The sequence below is a fragment of the Bubalus kerabau genome, chromosome 5 (assembly GCF_029407905.1).
Source record: "Bubalus kerabau isolate K-KA32 ecotype Philippines breed swamp buffalo chromosome 5, PCC_UOA_SB_1v2, whole genome shotgun sequence".
NCBI lineage: Eukaryota > Metazoa > Chordata > Mammalia > Artiodactyla > Bovidae > Bubalus > Bubalus kerabau.
Window position 1 is genome coordinate 29,522,083 of NC_073628.1, and position 24,663 is coordinate 29,546,745.

The 24,663-nt window shown below is 37.6% G+C and overlaps 1 long non-coding RNA gene across 1 annotated transcript in view; it reads right to left on the reverse strand.

The window, feature by feature from the left end:
• The window catches only part of LOC129652600 (uncharacterized), a 97,960-nt gene that overhangs the window by 41,619 nt on the left and 31,678 nt on the right, over positions 1-24,663 (reverse strand). The gene's annotated exons all lie outside the window — the stretch shown is intronic.

Below are 24,663 nucleotides of genomic sequence, written 5' to 3' on the forward strand. Positions count from 1 at the left end.
CCACGTTTCCTTATTCAGCAAGATTACCTACCCAAGACCTTATTTTCAGAATTACATCAATAGTCATTTTCCTGTGATGGCTCATCATATTTAAATTTAATTCATTGGCATTTTATAGCTGATTAAACTTTTTGTTCTGCTGTATTTTAGCTACAATGTGTCAACAGTTTTGTCTATGTTAATAACCTCCCAATGCAAAGGTGCCATAATTCAACATCTTGTTTTGACAGAATTGTTATAGTACTGGTACTCAGAAGAAGAAAAAAAAGTAAAGAGTAATAAAGCAATTTATTTTCCTAATGTTTAATGTCTGTGTGGAGTAGATGCTAAATACCTGTATATACAATGCTCTGCAAATAAGGATTGGAATTGCCCACTGTAATATTATATGTTATCAGGTATGAAGTAGCACTTATAAAACCATCATATGATTAGTTTCCTACCTTAAACAATAAAAGACCTTGTTAAAACCCAAGTTCTAAAAATATTAGTGAAAATTAGAGCTGCTGCTGCTGCTGCTAAGTCGCTTCAGTCGTGTCCGACTCTGTGCGACCCCATAGATGGCAGCCCACCAGGCTCTGCTGTCCCTGGGATTCTCTAGGCAAGAACACTATTTAATGTTTATTGATTTGTTAGTACATGGATGGATAATTAAAACACAGTTATTGAATCCACATTATGTTTAAGGCATGACATAATATACTTTAAAGGATTAAATAAAAAAGAACTAGCTATATATCTGTGGAAGCCTACAGTACAGCCAATGTAAGATATATACCTGAAGGACTATAAAACATTGACCAGAAAGTGGTTTCTTATAACAAAGGTTCAAATAAAATATTATGATAGGTTAGGTCAAGATTGAATAGGTTCATAGAAAACATGGCATTTGAACAGAACATTTATTGAAAATGATTATTTGGTTCATCATTAATAAAAGTACAGAAGCTAGAAAAAGCTAAGATGGAATACTTGAAGTAATTTGTAGGAATATGCTGAAAAATTCATTAATAGATAACATGAAATAGAGATGACAAAGAGGCTGGAATTTTTAAATGGAGACCTGTTAGGTAAACAAGGAGATATGCAACCAGCCTGTTGATTGACAGCTCACAAACCTCCCAAGTGGCAGCGTTATTCAGACAAATTTGCTTCTTTTTCTTCCTTTTCTGTTTTTCCTCCCTTCCTCCCTCCCTTCCTTCCTTCCTTCTCTCCTTTATTATATTCATTCACTGATACAAACTCACTATTCCAGCTAGGTGCTAACAGGTTAATGTCTGAGATAAGCATTGTCCTTACCCTCATGGTGCTTATTATTATTTATATTCTACTGAGAGACATAGAAAAAACTTAATCATAAAACAACTAAATCTACAGCATTATATCAATAAATTGTGATAAACATTATTAAGGAAACAAAAAAGGGAAAATTAACATGTTGCCTTTCTCAGAAATGATAATAGAAAAAGTTGTTTTTTTTTTTCCCCTGAATATATGGCAGTTAAGCTAAGACTTTTAAAAATATAAAAGCATTCCTGGGTTTTTACGTAAGTGAAATGAAAACCTATGTTCATACAAAACCTGTACACAAATATTTTTAGCAGCTCTATTTTTAACCATCAAAAACAAAAAACAACCCAAATGTCCTTCTACTGGGGAATGAATAAAGATACTGCTTATACATTCATGACACACTACTCAGAAATAAAATAGAATAAACTGCTGACTAATGCAACAATACGGATAAACTCCAAATACCATATGCTAAGTGAAAGAAGCCAGGCTCAAAAGGCTGCATAGTATATAATTACATGCATATGACATTCTGGGAAAGGCAATCATGTAGGAATATAGAACAGATCAATGGTTGCCAGGAGTTAAGGGAGAGGTAAAGTTTTGTCTACTATAATGGATTTTATTTGGTTTGTGGAGGGCAGGGTTTAGAGGTGATGAAATTGTTCTCTTTCTTCATTGTGATGGTGATTATACAACTATGCATTTGCCAAATCTCATAGACCTGTACATCCAAAAAATGACTCTTACTATATGTAAATTTTAAAAATAACTAAATGTGATTTTATTAAAAACCAAGCCAAAACAGTACTTATAGATAATAAGACACTGGGAGGGAGGGATTTACCGTACAGGTGGAGAAGCTCATGAGCCCATTCATGGCACCTTTTTTGACATGAAGATAAATAGAAGACAAATTTGATCAACGTGTGTGTGTGCACTCAGTCATGTCTGATTCTTTGGTACCCCATGGACATCAGGCTCCCCTCTCCATGGAGTTTTCTAGGCAACAATACTGGAGTGGGTTGCCGTTTCCTCCTGCATGAGATCTTCCCAACCCAAGGATCAAACCCGAGTCTCTTGTGCCTCCTGCATCGGCAGGTGGATTCTTTACCACTAATGCCACCAATGATCCTAAGCAAAGGAAGGGAAATTGTCTTTGAGAACATTTTATTTTAGTCAGGGTCAGACCTTATCAGTGATCTTCACTAGATTCTCAACCTTTTTAGTGCAAAACTACCACCTTACTCCTTTTGTTTTAACTACCTTTTAACACAGTGCAAACAATATTTCCCAAATTATGTCTAATGAGATCCATTTGTCATCTTAGCTCAAAGCTATGTAATTTCAACTAATTAAATACTTATGTCTGAATGATATGAGTTAAGAACAAAAAGTAGAGTACTATGAGATATCTAGAAAATCCAATTATTTTTATCCCTGCATAGGGTTGGCCAAAACTTCATAGGCTTTTAGATTTGTGATCATATATATAATATGAAAAACAATATGAATGCATTTATTCTACTAATTATGGAAAAAGAACAGCTATAAAACAAATTTCAATGAAGTTACTTCAAGCTTAAATCTTATTTTGGAAGGAACTGGTGCCAAATAATCTAAATAGTTATATTAATTCTTGAAATGAACTTACTATGGAAACATAGGTTTCATCTTGATTTAGTCTAGAGGAGTTTGTATATTCAAGTGATTTTCCTGTCTTTGTTAAGAATATCAGAATACCCAATGATAGCATAAGAGATTCTTTAGATTGTATATTGGGCATAGCTATCTTCACAGAAAAATGGGCAGGCTGAGTAAACTTAATTAGAAACCAGAGAGTGGGCTTATCTGAAGTCATTAAAAGCTGAGGACATGAGAAAATGAAGAGGAGCTGAGCCTTGCACTAGTTAAGAATTAAAAGTGTCTCTGTAGCTATTAATAGAAAGCCTGAAAGCAACTATGAAAACAGAGACATATCAGTAAAACTACTATGGAAGATCATGTCCAGATAATAATTGCAGCTTATATAAATCGGTCAGTGTTGCAGACTTAATATCATACTGAAATTTCATGATATACATATTGTGAGATATGAACATTCAGAAACTATTGTGGTAATCAGTTATTGAAATTCAAATTTTGAAGTCTGTAAACCCTAAATGGTTTTAAATATCCATGCCTCATAAATTTGTGGATGTCGCTTAGATTTACTTATTTTTCACATCTGTGGACTCAAATAAAATATGTAACTCAAATTCCTAGTTAAGAGAAGTCTTATAAAAGAGTAAACGAATATCTCTGTTGGGTTCCCAAAAGAGAATACTGAGCACTCAGAAATACTGAGCATTCCTAATTTTAAAATGTGGTAGAAATAAAGCAATATTGATAAATATGATTTGATCATAGTACAAAAACAAAATAAAATCTAATAAGTGACTCTGAAATGTAAAGTTGAAAAACTATCTTCCTCTGCAATTTTCTGGAAGAGTTTGAGCAGGATAGGTGTTAGCTCCTCTCTAAATTTTTGGTAGAATTCAGCTGTGAAGACGTCTGGACCTGGGCTTTTGTTTGCTGGAAGATTTTTGATTACAGTTTCAATTTCTGCGCTTGTGATGGGTCTGTTAAGATTTTCTATTTCTTCCTGGTCCAGTTTTGGAAAGTTGTACTTTTCTAAGAATTTGTCCATTTCTTCCACGTTGTCCATCTTATTGGCATATAATTATTGATAGTAGTCTCTTATGATCCTTTGTATTTCTGTGTTGTCTATTGTGATCTCTCCATTTTCATTTCTAATTTTATTGATTTGATTTTTCTCCCTTTGTTTCTTGATGAGTCTGGCTAATGGTTTGTCAATTTTATTTATCCTTTCAAAGAACCAGCTTTTGGCTTTGTTGATTTTTGCTATGGTCTCTTTTGTTTCTTTTGCATTTATTTCTGCTCTAAGTTTTAAGATTTCTTTCCTTCTACTAACCCTGGGGTTCTTCATTTCTTCCTTTTCTAGTTGCTTTAGGTGTAGAGTTAGGTTATTTATTTGACTTTTTTCTTGTTTCTTGAGGTATGCCTGTATTACTATGAACTTTCCCCTTAGGACTGCTTTTACAGTGCCCCACAGGTTTTGGGTTGTTGTGTTTTCATTTTCATTCGTTTCTATGCAAATTTTGATTTCTTTTTTGATTTCTTCTGTGATTTGTTGGTTATTCAGCAGTGTATTGTTCAACCTCCATATGTTGGAATTTTTAATAGTTTTTCTCTTGTAATTGAGATCTAATCTTACTGCATTGTGGTCAGAAAAGATGCTTGGAATGATTTCTATTTTTTTGAATTTACCAAGGCTAGCTTTGTGGCCCAGGATGTGATCTATCCTGGAGAAGGTTCCATGTGTGCTTGAGAAAAAGGTGAAATTCATTGTTTTGGGGTGAAATGTCCTATAGATATCAATTAGGTCTAACTGGTCTATTGTATCATTTAAAGTTTGTGTTTCCTTGTTAATTTTCTGTTTAGTTGATCTATCCATAGGTGTGAGTGGGGTATTAAAGTCTCCCACTATTATTGTGTTATTGTTAATTTCTCCTTTCATGTATACCTGTGGCGGATTCGTTTTGATGTTTGACAAAACTAATACAGTGTTTCAGGTTTAAAAATAAAATAAAATTGAAAAAAAAAGAAAAACTATCTAATTTCTAACAAAATAGCATATGAAATCATGTTTTGAGTTCTACAGCAAGTGCTTTTAATCTGACTGAAAAGTTGATCAGAGAAAAGCTTATCACAATTTCAGGAATTGATTTTAAGATACTTTGAATGAGAAAACTAATATTAAAAGAAATAGACCATGTTGCTCTGACTAATATCAAACTAGATGGTCAAAATAAATATTAATCAATTCTGGGGGAAAATCAGACATTATTTTTCTAAGTTATTTAAATAAATATGGAACTTCTGATTTTGAAAACATAGACTTTATAAGCAGTGAATCCAAATAATTTGGGAATAAGTTATTAAAATGCCCCCTGGAGGAGGAAATGGCAGCCCACCCCAGTATTCCTGCCTGGAGAATCTCATGGACAGAGGAGCCTGGCGGCTACAGTCCATGGGGTCGCAAAGAGTTGGACACAACTGCCTGACTAACATTATTAAAATGCGAACAGTCCCTGGGGGCTCAGACGGTAATGCGTCTGTCTACAATGTGGGAGACCTGGGTTCAATCCCTGGATCAGGAAGATCCCCTGGAGAAGGAAATAGCAATCCACTCCAGTACTATTGCCTGGAAAATCCCATGGACAGAGGAGCCTAGTAGGCTACAGTCCATGGGGTCACAAAGACACAGACAGGACTGAACGACTTCACTTTCACTTTCACTTTTCAGTATGGCCTTTACTTGTAACATATATTTAAAGTATATACTTTCCAACACTGTGTTTAAAAATTATAGATAAAATCCAAGTATAAATAAAATTTGATCTGATTCCATATGGCTTCTTATTTTCAGATTCAGACATATCTATACTGTAGGCCAAGACTTTGTTTTGTCATTCATCCGTCGATGCAAGTAGGCTCAGGCTTTAAACTAATTATGGTTCTTTGTTTAGAAATCCTGAATAGCAGATGTTTGCAATCCTCTTCATGCTAATTGGAAAGCTAACAACTTGTGGGGGATGGGTACCACACTGATCCCCTTCCTACCAAGTACAGGTCCATAGAGAGACACCACTTCTGAGTCATTACTTTCTTATTTTCGTTCACACAGTTATGGTATCAGTCTTGAGACATAGCATTTAGAGTAAAATCTTTACCAAGGCCACTAACAGTGTAGTATTAGCAGAAAAAAAGAAAACCATCATTGCATCAAGAGAAAAATAGACCACCCAACCAGCCACAGTCATACCATGGCTCTGGATTAACCCATGAGCTCTAGTCCAGCTGAAATATTATTGCATTCTACATGGCAATCTACAATCAATGTAGTTGCTTCTTAGCAAGTATCTCATTGGTCATCTTTTTAATAAGTGACTTTACTTCTAACTCACCAGGATTTCTACCACCAGGACTCTGCTCTCAATGATTGAACATCCCAAAATTGAGGCTTCTACTTTTCTGCCTTTATAGTCAATCACCATAAGAAATTAGAATCCTTGTGCTTTCATCCAGGCTCAAAACATTCCCTTTATCATCAGACTTCAGTTAATTTTAGTCATCATTTCTCAAAATGTGAGATTATGTGCACAAACATAAGGATCTCAAACAATGACCCTTAGAAAGTGAACACACAAATAAAAAAGGATATTAAGAGCAGTAAGATTTTATAATGCTACATACTACAGTTCCTATCTTCCACTTTGTAAACCCCTGATGCATTTTAGCATGTTGGAGTTACATAAAATCCTATAGAAAAACCTTGAACCTTAAATGCCCCAATACTTGCAAAATCATTTGACTAGTTCAGTTCAGTTCAGTCGCTCAGTCCTGTCCGACTCTTTGCGACCCCATGAATCACAGCACACCAGGCCTCCCTGTCCATCACCAACTCCCGGAGTTCACTCAGACTCACGTCCATCGAGTCAGTGATGCCATCCAGCCATCTTATCCTCTGTCATCCCCTTCTCCTCCTGCCCCCAATCCCTCCCAGCATCAGAGTCTTTTCCAATGAGTCAACTCTCCGCATGAGGTAGCCAAAGTACTGGAGTTTCAGCTTTAGCAGCATTCCTTCCAACGAACACCCAGGGCTGATCTACTTTAGAATGGACTGGTTGGATCTCCTTGCAGTCCAAGGGACTCTCAAGAGTCTTCTCCAACACCACAGTTCAAAAGCATCAATTCTTCGGCGCTCAGCCTTCTTCACAGTCCAACTCTCACATCCATACATGACCACAGGAAAAACCATAGCCTTGACTAGACAAACCTTTGTTGGCAAAGTCATGTCTCTGCTTTTGAATATACTATCTAGGTTGGTCATAACTTTCCTTCCAAGGAGTAAGCGTCTTTTAATTTCATGGCTACAGTCACCATCTGCAGTGATTTTGGAACCCAGAAAAATAAAGTCTGACACTGTTTCCACTGTTTCCCCATCTATTTCACATGAAGTGATGGGACCGGATGCCATGATCTTTGTTTTCTGAATGTTGAGCTTTAAGCCAACTTTTTCACTCTCCACTTTCACTTTCATCAAGAGGCTTTTGAGTTCCTCTTCACTTTCTGCCATAAGGGTGGTGTCATCTGCACATCTGAGGCTATTGATATTTCTCCCAGCAATCTTGATTCCAGCTTGCGTTTCCTCCAGTCCAGCGTTTCTCATGATGTACTCTGCATATAAGTTAAATAACCAGGGTGACAATATACAGCCTTGACATACTCCTTTTCCTATTTGGAGCCAGTCTGTTGTTCCATGTCCAGTTCTAACTGTTGCTTCCTGACCTGCATACAGATTTCTCAAGAGGCAGATCAGGTGGTCTGTTATTCCCATTTCTTTCAGAGTTTTCCACAGTTTATTGTGATCCACAGAGTCAAAGGCTTTGGCATAGTCAATAAAGCAGAAATAGATATTTTTCTGGAACTCTCTTGCTTTTTCCATGGTCCAGCAGATGTTGGCAATTTGATCTCTGGCTCCTCTGCCTTTTCTAAAACCAGTTTGAACATCAGGAAGTTCACAGTTCACGTATTGCTGAAGCCTGGCTTGGAGAATTTTGAGCATTACTTTACTAGCATGTGAGACGAGTGCAATTGTGCAGTAGTTTGAGCATTCTTTGGCATTGCTTTTCTTTGGGATTGGAATGAAAACTGACCTTTTCCAGTCCTGTGGCCACTGCTGAGTTTTCCAAATTTTCTGGCATATTGAGTGCAGCACTTTCACAGCATCCTCTTTCAGGATTTGAAAGAGCTCAACTGGAATTCCATCACCTCCACTAGCTTTGTTTGTAGTGATGCTTTCTAAGGCCCACTTGACTTCACATTCCAGGATGTCTGGCTCTAGGTCAGTGATCACATCATCATGATTATCTGGGTTGTGAAGATCTTTTTTGTACAGTTCTTCTGTGTATTCTTGCCACCTCTTCTTAATATTTTCTGCTTCTGTTAGGGATCTCTTATTCCAAGAATACCTACCACTGTCCTTCTCAATCTAGAATTCTGGACAATATGTTTTTAAAAGTGTTGTTAGATTGTCTATTATTAATTATTATCTTTTTAATCTGTCTCTAACTTTTAAAACACTATGGTATACACAAGGGTTGCTCATTAATACTTCTCATTCTTTTCCTTTTATGACTTTCACTCTCCTTCCCCTTAAAGGTAGGCATATGACTGCTAAAGTCATTAAAATATGATCATAAGTGTGTAATTTTTGGGTAGAAGCCTTTAATTCCAGAGTGTTCCCAACCCCAACAATGCTCTGAAGAGGTTATTATCATTCCTATATTACAAATAATAGAACTAATTTTCAGAGAAGGATAAAACAGGATTCTAATCTGTGTACTTTAAATCTCATGCCTTTTCTGCCACATCTTGCTGCCTGAAGTTGATATTCATATCACACTAAAATGCACCTCTCATCTTCCAAAGGAAATGTTATTCCTTTCATAAATTTATTTTTGCATTCATGTGAAATTAGTCTTGTGAAATTCAGAACACTACTTCACCCAAAGTTAGATTTTCATTAGTAATGGCTTGAGTTAAAGCCATAGTAACATATTTCCTGACAAAAATAAGTATCTATGCATTTCTTCCTTTTAGTTAATATAAATATGAAGGCTAATTGCTCAGTTGTGCCTGACTCTTTGAGACCACATGGAGTGCAGCCCACCTGGGTTCTCTGTTCATGGGATTTTCCAGACAAGGATACTGGAGTGGGTTGCTATTTCTTTCTCCAGGGGATCTTCCTGACCCAGGGATCCAACCCAGGTCTTCTATACTGCACGCAGATTGTTTACTGGCTGAGCTACCAGGGAAGCCTCAAATATCATGAAACTAATATTTCCCAATATTAACAACATATCCCAAACCATGCTACTTTTTAAAAACTGGGTATTTTAACTGGTATAAATCATTGTATTAGGACCTGGTGGGAGTAGAACACAGATAAGTTTACAGCTAAGTAGAGGAAATGGATTTGTCAACAACTTATTATACAATTAATAAAATGAGGACTAATTTGAGGTTCAAGAAGTGGTAATAACATTGAAGATGATCGAATTCTTTCTGCGGGAAAGAAAACTTCTGAAGGAAGCCATAGTAGAGTCTGGAGACCACTTAGAGGTCCCTGAGACCTCATCAGGGGGGTACAAAATCCAAACTATGTCCTTCTTATGTGTACAATGAAATGCTCAGAAAGCTTACTTCATGGGTGCGAGCACAACACAATGAATACAGAAGCAGTTACTAGAATCCAGTTATCTTCTATGAATCTAGAGATTTACAAATACTTGAAACACTTTAAATATTTAAAATGTCCCTATTTTCACTTTTTCTTTTGGATACAACAATTTTTATTAAAACATTTATATTAATACATGAGTTTTAATTTTGTTTTAAATTAGATCAATTGATAAGTATTTTACATATCTCAGATTAATTAAAACCATGTTAATTAATGAAGTGCAGTATATCAGAATGTCTTCTCATCCTCTAAAAGGAAACAGTAAATAAATAAGGAGATTTGGAATCAATCCCATTTTCCTTTTTCCTCTAGTTCTCTTAAGATATTTGGGAAATCCATTAAACTTTTAGCTGTCATATCTTCATTTGTAAGCTAGGGACAGTAACATATGCTTTATAAGAGTCAAAGGTCATTTTTACTTATATACTTATAAAAATAAAATGAGATTCCTTAAACTAAGATAAACACAACTACTACCACTTTATATCAAAAAAACTATAAATGCTCAGTATTGTTATGATTCTAATTCATTTTTTCCTTTATATGATTTTCATCCACAACACTCATCATGATCACTTTCATTCTCTTTTATACAATGACCAAAAAGTTAAAATTGCCCATTATTTTAATAATACTTTTGCCAATATTCTAAAGTCTAAATACTAGATAAACTCTACTGATCATCTCTCATTCCAGAATACCAGTAATCAAGCATTACTGGTAAAATCATGTAAGAAAATAGATTTTGAGTCATAAAATGCATAATCACTACTCTCAAATGTATCTTTAACGTCAGCCCCCCAAATTATCTTTCTCACATTTTTCCCAGCCATTTTAAATACTACCGTTCTCCAAAAATCTAATAGTGAATTAGCCTTTCAGTTGTTTCAGACTCTTTGCAATGCCATGGACTGCATCCCACCAGGATCCTCTGTCCAAGGAATTCTCCAGGCAAGAATACTGGAGTGTGTAGCCATCCCCTTATCTACGGGATTTTCCTGAGCCAGGGGTCAAACCTGGGTCTCTTGCATTTCAGGCATATTCTTTACCATCTGAGTCACCACGAAAGCCCTAAAAGCTCTAATATCCCTGCTTAAATCATCCAGCCATTGTACACATGTATGCTTGTTCCCAACAGATACTTTTCATTTTATTTTCTTTTTATTTTTTTTATGGACTAATGAATATTTATTTTATTCTTTGGCTTGTAATCCAATATTACATTATTTATCTTGTTGCTTAAATTGCTCCAACTTTGGTTATTGGGAGCGCTTTTTTTAAAATATAAATTTATTTATTTTAATTGGAGGTAATTACTTTACAATATTGTATTGGTTTTGCCATACATCAACATGAATCTGCCACAGGTATACACGTGTTCCCCATCCTGAACCCCCCTCCCTCCTCCCTCCCCATACCATCCCTCTGGGTCGTCCCAGTGCACCAGCCCCAAGCATCCAGTATCGTGCATTGAACCTGGACTGGCAACTCGTTTCATACATGATATTATACATGTTTCAATGCCATTCTCCCAAATCTTCCCACCCTCTCCCTCTCCCACAGAGTCCATAAGACTCTTCTATACATCAGTGTCTCTTTTGCTGTCTCGTACACAGGGTTATTGTTACCATCTTTCTAAATTCCATATATATGCGTTAGTATACTGTATTGGTGTTTTTCTTTCTGGCTTACTTCACTCTGTATAATAGGCTCCAGTTTCATCCACCTCATTAGAACTGATTCAAACGTATTCTTTTTAATGGCTGCGTAATACTCCATTGTGTATATGTACCACTGCTTTCTTATCCATTCATCTGCTGATGGACATCTAGGTTGCTTCCATGTCCTGGCTATTATAAACAGTGCTGCGATGAACATTGGGGTACACGTGTCTCTTTCCCTTCTGGTTTCCTCAGTGTGTATGCCCAGCAGTGGGATTTCTGGGTCATAAGGAAGTTCTATTTCCCTCTTTTACTTCCCAGAGGAAGCTTTTTCTTTTTTTTTAGCATGAGTGCACTGAATGCCTATCAATGCATTTTTCTAGGTGCTGGGAATATGGTGACATGATAGACATAATATCCCTGGATTCCAACTCTTTCAATCTAAGGGGGGGAAAAGCAGCGATAAATATACCAACATATTTCAAAGAGATAAATATATGGATGGTTGGATTAAGAAATATAAGGATACACAGACATAGATTGATTTGTATGACAAATTCAGGTAGTGATGTGTTATGAAGACAACACAACAAGGTAATAAGATAGTAACAAGGGCAAATAAATACAGTGGGCAGTAAAAGCCCTGAGGAGGAATCACCTGAGCAGTGAGGCAGAGTACCGGTTCCTTACCCTAGTATCACTACTCCCCGCTGAGCAAAAGCGCTCCAGTTTTTAGTGGATACAAGGCCACTAAGAAAAAGTAGCATTTTTTTTTTGTACTCTCTCACAGCTAGGTGTCACTAGATGACCAAGCTGCAACCAGCAAGATCTGAGGAGTGCCTGGTGCCACTATAGAAAGGTTTACTTAAAAAGGAGGGGATGAACCCTTCTTTTCTGCTTCCTCATCATACTGTCTAGATTTCATTATAATTACAAAGAAGTGATGCTAGTAGGGCAGGAGAAAAATCTGTGGAATTTTTCAAGATTTGCATTTAAGAATACTGGCTGGTCTCCCAGAGAATGGGCTATGGGGAGAAATTTGGAAGTAGGGAACTGGATAGAAGGCTATTGTAATCATTCTATAATCAATAATGATCATTGATTATTATAATCAATAATCAATAATGAACTTTAGGACAGCTTCAGATAAAGTGTATATACTTTATACACTTTAAATATTTAAAGTAATTCTACTTTAAATATATTTTGGAAGAGAAGACAGTAGGACTTGCTATTAGCTGAATGTGGAGAGTGGCAAATAGAAAAAGACACATCAAGGATAAGTTCTAAACTATTGGCCAGACCAGTTGGGTAAACTGTGGTACTGTTTATTGAAGTGATAAACTGAGGAAGAAGTAGGTCTGAGGGAAAGCGAGATGTGAAAGACCACAGTTCTATTTTAGATGTAAATATTAAGCCCAGCAGAAAAGGCAGAGGAACCAGAGATCAAATTGCCAACATCCATTGGATCATGATAAAAAGCAAGAGAGCTCCAGAAAAACATTTACTTTGCTTTATTGTCTATGCCAAAGCTTTTGATTATGTTGATCACAGAAAACTATGGAAAAGTATTCAAGAGATGGGAATAACAGACCACCTGACCTGCCTCCTGAGAAACATGTATGCAGGTCAAAAAGCAATAGTTAGAACTGGACATGGAACAACAGACTGGTTCCAAATAGGAAAAGGAGTACATCAACATTGTATATTGTCACCCTGGTTATTTAACTTCTATGCAGAGTACATCATGCGAAATGCCTGGCTGGATGAAGCACAAGCTAGAATCAAGATTGCCAGGAGAAATATCAATAATCTCAGATATGCAGATGACACCACTCTTATGGCAGAAAGTGAAGAACTAAAGAGCCTTGTGATGAAAGTGAAAGAGGAGAGTGGGAAAAGTTGGCTCCAAACTCAGCATTCAGAAAACTAAGATCATGGCATCCAGTCCCATCAGTTCATGGCAAATAGATCGGGAAACAATGGAAATAGTGAGAGACTTTATTTTGGGGCACTCCAAAATTACTGCAGATGGTGACTGCATCCATGAAATTAAAAGATACTTGTTCCTTGGAAGAAAAGCTATGACCAACCTAGACAGCATATTAAAAAGCAGAGACATTTTTTTGCTGATAAAAGTCCACTTAGTCAAAGCTATGGTTTTTCCAGTAGTCATGTATGGATGTGAGAGCTGGACCATAAAGAAAGCTGAGCACCGAAGAATTGATGCTTTTGAACTGTGGTGTTGGAGAAGACACTTGAGAGTCCCTTGGACTGCAAGGAGATCCAACCCATCCATTCTAAAGGAGATCAGCCCTGGGTGTTCTTTGGAAGGAATGATGCTGAGGCTGAAACTCCAATACTTTGGCCACCTGATGCAAAGAACTGACTCATTGGAAAATACCCTGATGCTGGGAAAGATTGAAGACAGGAGGAAAAGGGAATGACAGAGGATGAGATGGTTGGATGGCATCACCAACTCAATGGACATGAGTTTGAGCAAGTTTCAGGAGTTGGTGATACACAAGGAAGCCTGGCACGCTGCAGTCCATGGGGTCGCAAAGAGTCAGACATGACCGAGTGACTGAACTGAATTGATTAAATCCAGCATGTCTATTAGATATCCAAATGAGGATACTGAGAAAACATTTGAAGATGGGAATCTGGAGACCTAGAGTTAAAAATGGAACTGGAGATATAAATCAGGGAGTTATTCAGAAGGCAAAAGGAGAAGAAGGTGGCAGAGGATGAGATAGTTGGACAGCATCATTGATTCAGTGGACAGGAACTTGGGCAAACTTCTAGAGATAGTGAAAGACAGGGAGGCCTGGCGTGCTGCAGTCCATGGGGTCGCAAAGAGTTGGACAGGATCTAGCAACTGAACAACAAAGTATTTAGGCTATGAGGCTAGATGAAATCAATTTTTAAAAAGGTACAAATCAAGAAAGGCAGGGGATTACAGACCATATGAAACTTCAACTTTTAGAGTCTGAGTCGAGTGTGGGAAGCCAGGTAAGAAGCCTGACAAGGACAAATCTATGGGGTATAGAAAGGAAACCAGGAGGGCTTGAATCAAAGAGCTAGGCAAGGAAGGGCTTGCACAAGAGAGTGTCAGATATTGCTCACGTGGAATAGGAGGAAAAAGGAGGAATTCATCATGCGCTTAGAAGGATGAAGTAAAAGCTGTTCCAGTGAAATGGTCAGGAACTAAAAAACCTTGAAGTGAAAAGGTGAAGAGGAGCAGGGTAATTCAGGATAGAAATAGATGCATTATAAAAGGAGAATTGTTTTTTTATATTTTTTAGGATAGATATAAGGTCTGTAAGTCAATTGGAATAATACAGTCCAGTGATGCAGGGGAAGGCAAGGCTAGAGGTGTTAAGAGTAAAAGATCGAAGTACACATCTCGTGGCCTGAGATCCATGAGGGATCACATCTGTTATTGTAAGCATTGAACCCTCAGTGCCTCCGATAGCACTCAAGACACAGTGGATGCTGAACAATTATTTAAGTAAATGAATGAATGAATATTAGATTCAATAGTCAGCATATTTCACTACAAAAAATGATCTTTAATAAGGTCATTATGTTTCCTATTTTGGGAGTTCCTGTAGTCTACTTTAAAAGGTAAAAAAAAAAATCCTAAAGTTGGCACAAGTGCTCGTCTCTGCCTACCCCTCTGGCCTTATCTCTGCCCACCTCTCTGGTCTTGTCTCTGCTTACCTCTCTAGTCTCAGGCGCTACATACCTGCTTGCCTCCTATATCCACACTGCAGAGAACAACTCATTCTGCAAGGCCATCGTGTTTCCCCACTCAGTGCCGTCACCACATGTGTTCCCTGTTCTTGCAAAAACTTTCCCTCAGCAACACCTTGTATTTTGCTAATTCCTATTTACTCTTTAAGATTTGGCTCAAGTATTGTTCCTTCTAGGAAGATGTCTGTGATCCTCTTTTCTGAACTAGAGCCCCTCAGTGCTCCCAAGGAAACTGCAAATCTCCTACAAAATAATTATATTATATTGAATTTGCTTATTAACTTGTTAGTTTCCATCATTTAAATTAAGCTATAAAATAAATATGCTTTTTATCTCTGAATACCCAGAACCCAGCTCAAGACATTTAATTAGTGCCATTAAGTGAATAAATAATATCTATGGTATCCTGATGATGGCCATGTTTATTAATCAACTAAAAATGTTTACTCCCTAAACATCTTCACCAAATGGGAATGTCTATATTGAAATCCTCCTCGATTTTCTTGTTGCTCTATGATTAAAAATTCAGATACTTAATAGGCCTCATTCTTAAAAGAGGGCTTCCCTGGTAGCTCAGACAATAAAGAATCCACCTGAAATGCAGGACACCCAGGTTTGATCCCTGGGTTGGGAAGATACCCTGGAGAAGGTAGGGGCTACCCACTCCAGGATTCTTGCCTGGAGAATTCCATAGACAGAGGAGCCTGGAAGGATACATTCCTTCAGGTTGCAAAGAGTCAGACATAACTGAACAACTAACACTTTCACTATAATATGAAAAGAGTTTGCAATATCAGTGGGCAAGGTTATGTAAAATAGCACAGCATCATCATGAATTAATGAGAAATAGCAAATACGAGGATTTCCATGTCTCCTGGGTTCACTCCTTGGGTCAGGAGGATTCCCTGGAGAAGGAAATGGCAACCCTCTCCAGTATTCTTGCCTGGGAAATTCCATGGACAGAGGAGTCTGGTGGGCTACAGTCCATGGGGTGGCAAAGAGTCATGACTTAGTGACTGAACAATTTTCAGGCATAGATTTAGCATAAGAAATGAAGTATTATTATCTATCTATGAATTAGTACAGTGGTTTAGATGAGAGTACTACCCTGTATAAATGAAACAAAGTTGAAGTCAGCTTTGATGATGGAGGGAAGTTAACATGCTAAGGAAAGTTGAAAGCATGGTTTACGCTCTAAAGTGAAAGTGAAAGTCACTAATTTTGTGTCTGACTCTTTGCGACCCTATGGTCTATACAGTCCATGGAATTCTCCAGGTCAGAATGCTGGGTTTATGCTCTAGAAAATAGTTAATTATGTGCTATAGAAATAGCAGTAAATTTGAAATAGACTCATTAGAATAAATTCATTATTGTTTCCTCCCAAATAAATATTTACTAGCTCTCGCAGTCGGAGAAGGCAATGGCACCCCACTCCAGTACTCTTGCCTGGAAAATCCATGGACAGAGGAGCCTGGTAGGCTTGCAGTCCATGGGGTCGCTAAGAGTTGGGAACGACTGAATGACTTCACTTTCACTTTTCACTTTCCTGCATTGGAGAAGGAAATGGCAACCCACTCCAGTGTTCTTGCCTGGAGAATCCCAGGGATGGGGAAGCCTGGTGGGCTGCCATCTCTGGGGTCGCACAGAGTCGGACACGACTGAAGTGACTTAGCAGCAGCAGCAGCAGCAGCTCTCGCAGTAGGAAAGGTTTAAAAGTAAATAAAGTTCAGGAACACTGAGACAGTCTACTGCCAAAGTTGTAGAGTGGAGACTTCCAGAGGTAAGGGCTAGCTGCAGATTTAAGAAATAATAGGTACTTGCTAAATCTGGGATATCTTTTGTGTCAGAAAGAAAAGAGATTATCAGACTTACTAGGCATGTCAAAGGATACAGCACCCAACATAAAGGGACTTCTACTGGTCAAAGATGCACAGAGATTCAATTTAAGCATCAGAAAGAATAGCTGAAATTGACTCAAACTCATTTCTTATATAAAAATTTGTAAATTCATGATGATATATGAGAGAAGAAAATAGAGATGTGGGGAGAGAAAGAGTACCACGCCTTTCCCAATTAACTGGTCACAGTAGAAGTAACAGATACCAAAATCCTTTCTCTAAAAATTTCACAATGAAATGTTTTTCCTCTAGGAATTGTATTTCAGGTTATATAAGTCACCCTATTTTATATATAAAAAAAATCTGTATAAAAATTGTTTGCAACATCCTGTGCAATTATTGATTCTGTCAATGATTATTAGGGTCAGGGACCATTACATGAAATACTGATGAGGAAAAGAATGATGGAAGGATGAGGCTGTCACAACTTGAAAGCCCTGGAAAATCAGTATCACAAGAAGGGAGATAACCAAGTATTTTGTGTCGCTTGATGTGACGGATATAAGACATACAGTGTCGTCTATGCAGTATTTGTAGCAAAATGCTTGACCTGATTCTAATGGAATGTCAGTCTCCAGAGGTTACTTCCAGTTTGCAGGAAATGGTAAGGACAGAAGAAAAAGAGTCACATCTATAAGGTGGAACTTTCTTCAGATCAACTGACAAAGGCTTTGTTTGTTTATAAAACAAATCAGTAGTATGAAAATAAAACCCAGACATACTGTTCTAGCATTAAACAGGCTCAGATTCACAAGAAGCACGTAATGGCGGGCCTGAGCTGGATCCTAATTTAAACCACCCACCAGTAAAAGAAAAGAAAAAAAAGGACAATTTGATTATAGGCCTGGTATTAGATAGCACAAAAAAATGAGCAAGAATTTTGTTATGTGTGATAACAATACTTTGGTTATGTAAGAAAATGTTCATAGGTTTTAGAGATACATACTGAAGTCTGTAGGTTGAAATAAAACAATATCTGAGATTTGTTTTTAAATGCTTCAAGAAAAAATAAAAGAAGAATAGAGGGAGACAGGTGAAGCAGGTATGACAAAATCCAGAAAAGTTGTTATGTATTGGAGAAAAGTTGGAGATGTATTTGTAGGCCTCCATTCTGTTACTTTTGTTTTGCAAGTGTTTAAAATTTTAGAATAGTTCTTACTAAATGAAAAGAATTAAAAAAGGAAAAATTTCCTGTTTCTTTAATAAAATGTGAGAATAAGAAAAGAAATAAGGCTTCTATGGAAATATAAAGCTCCAATTAGGAGAATAAAATAGTGGCTAATTTGTTTTCAAAAAGAATACACATATAAGCACATCAAGCCATTTTTATGAACCTTATTAAAATTATAATGTAACTGTTAACCTTTGTGAATGGGATGTTTTTTAATTTGCTCTGAGGTGATTTATACTTATTATCATGTTTCTGGTTAAAACCAAGGAAACCAAATTCTAGTGAAGAAAACTTGTATTTCTTCTTACCTAAGCTGAGCTTAAGGGAAATAAGTAACCTTCCTTTTTCTCTGCATTTTTCCTTTTGTAATAGAGTGTTTAAGTTTATTTGTTAGCAAGGCCTATTCTGTTGTCAGGAAAGCTCTTGGGAGATTTGGGTATTTAATACCAGCCAATGGAATCATGCATGGAGAAGCTGATCTAATGTTTGGCTTTCAAGAAATGCTGAACTAAGTAATCTTGCAGCCTACTAGAGATGTCTGTTAGTATAGTATATATTTCTCTTCACAATCAAAAATAAACCACAGGATTAGCTTACCTAACAACAAAAGGTCATAGAGTGTCAAAGATATAAGAGACTTGACCTTTGGAACTGAATGCCAGTGACCTGTACAATTTTGTTATATCCCGCTAGCATGACCATGGAGAGCTTTCCCTTAAGTGAAATTACAAGTCAGTGTAATTATTTTTGGTGTTCACTAACCTCCTTGGCTCCCATCTTTCCACCTTGGCATTGCTTTCTTCCTTTTTGATCTATGACATTGATAAAATGATGGATATATTTTCTACAGTGAGCCCATGACTTAGTAGACAAACCCTCCCAGGACTATTGACATTTTTAAAGCACCAACACTCAATCCAAAAGGGTTAGCAACCTATTAGGGAAATCTCAGCAACGATGACATATTAGAAGCAGAACAGGGGCAAACAAGGCAACCAAGGCCAGGATTAATACTGACTGAGTACAGACTCTGTGCCAGCTCTTTACATGCACGATTCCTTTAATCTTCACAAAAATCATCTGAAATAGGTGCTATTATTATCACTGAAATACCGGAGACTGAGGCACAGAGAAGTGAAGCAACTTGCACAGAACACACAGCAAGTCAGTGAAAGAGCAATGTTAGGTCTCAGACAATCTGACTCAAAATCAGTGGCTGACATATGCCAGGCAACGTGGGAGGCACTTGTGTTATATTCAGACTCCCCTAGCCTCTGCAAGGGCTCACCTAATAGCTCAGTTTGTAAAGAATCTGTCTACAATGCGGGAAACCTGGGTTTGATCCCTGGGCTGGGAAGATCCCCTGGAAAAGGAAAAGGCTACCCACTCCAGTATTCTGGCCTGAGAATTCCATGGACTGGATAGTCCATGGGGTCACAAAGAGCCAGGCATGACTGAGCCACTTTCACTTTCCTCTGCAACTTGTTGTTCTTTATTTGTTCATTTATTTAGCAACTTGGTTGAATGAATTTTGTGAAGCCCATTTCACCTGCAGTATGAGACCTGTGATATTTCTGCCCAGAACTGTTTTTCTTCTTTATGTCTGTTAGCCTAAATTCCTGAGGTTCACCACTGGCTTTGCATAAGCACCTATTGGTATAAAGTTGTGCCCAAGTCCAATTGGTCAGTTAAATTCTTACTTACGACCTCTGGATATGTGTGTAGCTTGGAGATCATTTTATAATTCAGAAAGTTTACAAATTTACATCACATTCAACCAGAAACTAAAAGCTTAGAAGTTTCTTCTTTAGTCACTTCTCAGAGGGCTCAGCCTTGGACATATACAGTCTTCCAACCACCAGTGCTGAAGGTGATTAGTATGGAATATTCTAATTCTATCATCTCCTGTGTTGCTTTTTTTTTTTTTTTTTTGGCCACACTACATGGCTTGTGGGGTTTTAGTTCCCAGACTAGGGGCTGAACCCAGGCCTTTAGCAGTGAAAGCATGAAGTCTTAACCAATGGACCACCAGGGAATTCCTGAGGGTGACTTTTTTTAAAAACTGTGTTTCTAAGCATTGCCCCAGGTTCAGAGTATCACATTGTTCAGCCATGTTTTGTTCATATATTGTGTTTAAGTCTCTTGAGCTAGAAATGTTTTCTCTCTTTGCTGATGGTTCTGTGTGTTGCTCAGGGCATCCCTTCAAATCCACCTTCATCCTGCTCTGATTGTCCTGAGTGATACAGCCAAGTGTATGTACACACTATTTCAGATCCCCAGGGGTGAATGCAATCCTAGGAGGGCTCTCCTTGGCTGTGTCTTTCACTCAGTTAAATTTTTGGCTGGTCTTCCATTTTCTCATGTTGTATTAGGATCATGGAACTATCTGTTTCTTAATTGCTTGGCAAAAACAATCTCCATTATTTTCAACAGGATCTTTAGGCATGAACTCCCCCATGTTTTGTCCCAAAAGAAGCCAGTCCCTCAATTAGAGCTGTGGAAATTGAAAATGATGGTGATTATGCTATGTTACATAGGGAAGAAATTTAACATACACAGTTAACTCACATAGTGAAAAGACCTTGGTGCAAGCTCCAAGTCAAGAGTCATGTCAAAATTTATCTTGGGACATGAGTGAGGCCCAGCTAATCTGAACCAGTTTTGAAGGATAATAGGAGAATGTTAGGTTAAGAAGAATAATGCTATTCCTGGCAGGAAAAAAAGAGGCATGAATTATTTTCTCTTCAAAGATAGGGTTAGTGCCCTTAATGAACAGGCTGGTACAAGAAGGTACTTGAAAATATTTGTTAGATGTGCTTGGAGTCATGGAAGTAGGCATTACACTGAGCAACCCTAAACACCAAGGGACAAGAACACAAGGTGTTTCATCAAAGAAGTAGGCTCACCTCATTAAACACTTGCTGGAGGTTCATGATATCCATTCACAGGAAATACATTGCCAAAAAGCTATACTGTCAGACTAGAGCACACAACCTGCCTTACGACTCGATTTATCAGTAAAAAACAGGTTTGCCTGACAGATTAGATTCAGAGAAGAAGTTTGCCAATATTTTTGAGGTTCTTTCACAAATTCTGAAAGACTCTGGCTTTCCCTGATGTTCCCTCAGGAAAGGAAGGTCTGCAAGTCAAATTCAAAGATAATGAAAGGATAAAAGTCACCAGTCTTTTAAAAAATCTCTAATGGTACTACTCAACATAAATTTAATCCAAGAAATTTTGCAAGCTCAGTTAGCTCAACCCAAAACAAGATGGCCTAGATAATCCGGAGAAAGAAGTACAAACTGAGATTTTCTCTTTTGCCTGAAGATAAATTGGACCTGCCATCTACCTAATAGATGTAACTGATACTTTAAATCAAGGTATCATATTTCAAAATGAAATGAGGTGTAATGGTGTGCACCTATTCAAGCCAAAGCCCGGAGCCCCAAATTCTAAAAATCACTTTACTTTTCTTGAGACTTTGTCTTTAAATATCTTCATGTGCAACTGGACAAGAAATCATGCAACCTGGGGTCACTGATAGGGTTTGTTTGCATACCTGCCTTGAAGAAAAATGAGATATCAAAATTAGGTTTGGGGGTTTGTTTGCTTGCTTGTTTGATGGTATGGTGCCCTTTGGGTTGTTCCACTTAAACCAGAAGAAGACACAGAAAACGTGGGTCATTGTATGGCCTGACAAATAAAAGTTAAGGGGAGAGCCAGAGCCTGGTGCTGGAGGGAAAGGCAGGGTGATTCTCCTAGAGCAGCTCTGGCAGATTTGGCACCTGCCCTGTAAAGAGTCTGCACCATAGGCAACGGTAGCAGCTGGCTTCAAAAGACTCAAGTAGTATCACCGAGGCAGCATAGTTTGGAGCATCCTAGTAGCCAAAAGCAGAGCTGTACAGATCCTGTGAGAGCTGCTATTGGTGGCAGAAGCCAGCCTACCAGGTAATATTGGTTAGAAGTCTCCCTCCAACCTAAGTTGGAAGTGTGAGAGGGAGATATTTTTAATCATCCTAATATTTTATTTATTAGGAAAACAATTTTATAAATTCCAGCAGAGGTAGAGGATTTTTCAGGTAGATAGGGGCTTGACACAGACAGACCTTGAATTGAAAACTAGCTCTCAAATGAAGAGTATTCAGAGAGGAAAGAAAAATAAAAGCCAGTCATCTCCCTTTACACTGCTGTTTTAGAGCTCAAATGCAATCACTGACAGACTAAACATATAAATAACCAGACTACATTTAAAAAAAGAACTCTGACCCAAAACCTGCAGCAATCAACCCAGGAAGCCAACATACTATTCACAGTAACTAGTTCAAGAAGTCAAACTACAATCGCTAACAACTAGTTTAAGAAGCCAGATAGCAATCTTTGTAGAAATCAGGCCCACATAACTGGGAAATGATTGTTTCCTAAAATTTTGCCCCCACTTCCAACTTAGGATCAATTTAAGACAAATATGAGCTTCCTCATTGCTCAGTTGGTAAAGAATCCGCCTGCAATGCAGGAGACCCCAGTTCAATTCCTGGGTTGGGAGGATCTCCTGGAGAAGGGATAGGCTACCCACTCCAATATTCTTGGGCTTCCCTTGTGGCTCAGCTGGTAAAGGATCTGCCTGCAATGCGGGAGACCTGGGTTCAATCCCTGGGTTGGGAAGATCCCTTAGAGAAGGGAAAGGCTACCCACTCTAGTATTCTGGCCTGGAGAATTCCATGGACTGTATAGGCCATGGGGTCGCAAAGAGTTGGACACGACTGAGCAACTTTCACTTTTCATGAGTCCCTAACCAACCACATAGGATGCCCTACTTCTATTAGTCTACCTACAGCTTCCCCAGGCCAGCAGCCTCCTTCAAGGCTGACTTAAAGCCTTTTCTTTTTCCTATTATAAAGCTTTCATACTCTTCTACCTGAATTGGAATCTCTGCCAAACATAGGTGATGGAGGCTGACTTCCTGGCTACAGGGAGTTCTGAATAAATAACTTTACGTTGTCTCATTTAGGTGGTCTTTACTTATTTCTAAATCATGAATTCAAATGCTTTATAAACTAAGAAACAATATTAACACATGTTATTTGTGGTTATTATTATTTTGGTTCTCCCTTCTCAAATTTTAGATTACAGAATTAGACAGAACCTTTAAAATTTCTGTCTTAATTTTTTTTCAAATGAAACCATAATAAGCCTTGCAAAGCCCAAACCACCTGTCCTTTCTTTGACCTTTAATTCATGCCTTGAGATACCCACTCAAAAATAACTCATCTATACTAATTTTCTCTTTATTCATATGAGACTCAGAAAGAAGTACCTTGCCCAGAGTCAAAGAGCCAATTAGTAGTCAGTACCCTTCTTATCTTTCAATTCTCCATCAAAGATAATCTCTTGTACACACTGTATCAGTGCTTCCTAATGCTGAGAAAGCTGTATTTCCTGCCAAGTTAACTGGGCTGCAGGGATTCACAAGCTCTCTGCAAAGGCTTGAAATCAGATGGAAAGATAAAGGAATAAAAAGTAAAATTTGGAAAATAAAGAACATATATCCATGCATTTTCTGACCAATTTTTAAAAATAATATTAGCATGTGTATGTAGGGATCACCTATTTCCTTCTTTTTACTTCAAAACTAATAAGCACTTCCTTTTTTCTATAATTAAAAGAGGGAAAGAAGGGAAGGAAAATGGACAAAGAATAAGAAGAGATAGAAAATACGATGGGGAAAGCTTATCAAGAGGTGATGGAGGGTATGCTGATGTGTTGATGTGCACAGTACTTAGGAGACTAACAGAGAAGATGCTGAATGACCCTGAACAGCAGGGCACATTAAATGGTGTTGATGGATTTGAGCATAAATTGACTGAGGAAAAGTGGTTGCCATAGATAGCTCGAGCAAGGGCTCTGAATGGATTTCTAATTGGATTAAAGGGATATGACTAGGCCACCACATTATGCTGGTCATTATGCTCCTTATCACAGTCCATATTTCCCTGGAGGGAAGAAAGAATCAGGTGGGAAATTGAAGAAAATGAAAGTCAAAGCAGAATCTTCTCTTGGCTAGATACACTTCTGGCTCCCTCTGTGACATTTTGTGTAGATTTAAGACACAATTACAATTTTGATGAGAGAGTCATTTCATTGGACTATAGAGTTCATATTTTATGTTTATCCTTTCAATGATGTATCTTTTTAAAATTATAGCTTATGAATGGGAACCAGACACATTCAAGCTATGCCAGGCTGGGTTTTCTACGGCAATTACCCATTATTGTTGGGATGCTTTGTAGTTAATAACTCTCCAAGAGTAGCCTATAATTGAGCCTCTGGATGGCAATAAATCACAGACATCTTTTCAGCGAGATTTATAGTTTTCTTTTTTCTTTCTCAATTTAATAAACCTATAAGGCTTAATCTCTTTTTAAAAAACATTTACTCTATTGTAGAGACATGTATGGCTTCATTTTATAGGCTACTTTTATTTTAGATTCCTTTCACCTTCAGTGTTAAAGGAAC